At 42.3% G+C, this 1,350-nt stretch overlaps 1 long non-coding RNA gene across 1 annotated transcript in view; it reads right to left on the bottom strand.

Moving 5' to 3' along the window:
• Positions 1 to 1,106, bottom strand: part of LOC110452654 — a 4,843-nt gene extending 3,737 nt beyond the window's left edge. The window contains exon 1 of the long non-coding RNA XR_002463210.1: positions 961 to 1,106. This is a non-coding gene — a long non-coding RNA (uncharacterized LOC110452654). The remainder of the gene's footprint in view (positions 1 to 960) is intronic.
• Positions 1,107 to 1,350: the final 244 nt, after the last annotated feature.

Below are 1,350 nucleotides of genomic sequence, written 5' to 3'. Positions count from 1 at the left end.
AGAGTAACACATTGACGGGGAACAGACGATAGAGGAGTAACACATGGACGTGGAACAGTCGACAGAGGAGTAACATATTGACGGGGAACATACGACAGAGGAGTAACACATTGACGGGGAACAGTCGACAAAGGAGTAACATATTGACGGGGAACAGACGACAGAGGAGTAACACATTGACGGGGAACAGTCGACAGAGGAGTAAAACATTGACGGGGAACAGACGACAGAGGAGTAACATATTGACGGGGAACAGACGACAGAGGAGTAACATATTGACGGAGAACAGACGACAGAGGAGTAACATTTTGCATGGAACAGACGACAGAGGAGTAACACATTGACGGGAATCAGACGACAGAGGAGTAACACATTGACGGGGAACAGACGATAAAGGAATAACACATGGACGTGGAACAGTCGACAGAGGAGTAACACATTGACGGGGAACAGACGACAGAGGAGCACAAAGGGCTTGTTAATTCTATACCTGTTACATGTTAACATGGGCAACCAGTAGTATAAATATTATGTTCCCCATTGCCCTCGACCACTAAGTATGTGTGGATGGTTGGAAGGATGACTTATGAATGGATAGATGTTAACTATGACTATAAATATGTGTATTACATTGTTACCTCACTTTGGTAATAACGTATGGTACCAATACCAGAGTTACCTCCCCTACAAGACTAGCCGGTCAATTTAACTGATAGAGTTAACAAATAATGTTCTGTCATGTCCAACTTCAAAAATGGAAGTCATAAAGGCTTATCCAGCTGTTCACTCTTTCTGTTTAAAACAATAAAATATGATAAATGGAATAATCCATAAAATGTATGCCGGAGTTGAGTATATCTTTAAACACAATATGAACACAATAGTTTTGTGTTGCCAATATTTACTACCTATTCCATTTTGTTCCGATAAATGATTACATGTACGTGCTGCTACATTTACCTTTATAAACCTCCAGCCGGTAACAAAGCAGGTGCTACTGATAAGGTCCATGTCCGTATCCGCAAGTCCAGGTATCGGTTGAATATAAGTGTTGAACTTTACTCTTCCTTTTAAAGGGACATCACGTGAAAAGGCGTTTTTTTTTTAATGAATGTATGCATTGTATGCACTTCCACTTATGTTACCTCGCTATCCCCATATTCATAGTCCGTTCCAAATGTCCAGTTTGACCACTTGAATTGTTCGGGAAAGCCCTGCTAAAAATAGCGCCGATAACGTCACCTGACTAGGCAGTAAACACAAGTGGTGCGAGCGAGATGAAACGGTTTCCAAAGGGGCCCCCAGAGAGGGGCCGTCAGGCAACTGCAACTTCTTACCGCACTATGAAAC

This window comes from Mizuhopecten yessoensis, unplaced genomic scaffold, assembly GCF_002113885.1.
Source record: "Mizuhopecten yessoensis strain PY_sf001 unplaced genomic scaffold, ASM211388v2 scaffold6779, whole genome shotgun sequence".
Classification (NCBI taxonomy): domain Eukaryota; kingdom Metazoa; phylum Mollusca; class Bivalvia; order Pectinida; family Pectinidae; genus Mizuhopecten; species Mizuhopecten yessoensis.
Note: the sequence above shows the minus strand (reverse complement) of the source record. Positions and strands in the feature narration are given on the sequence as shown.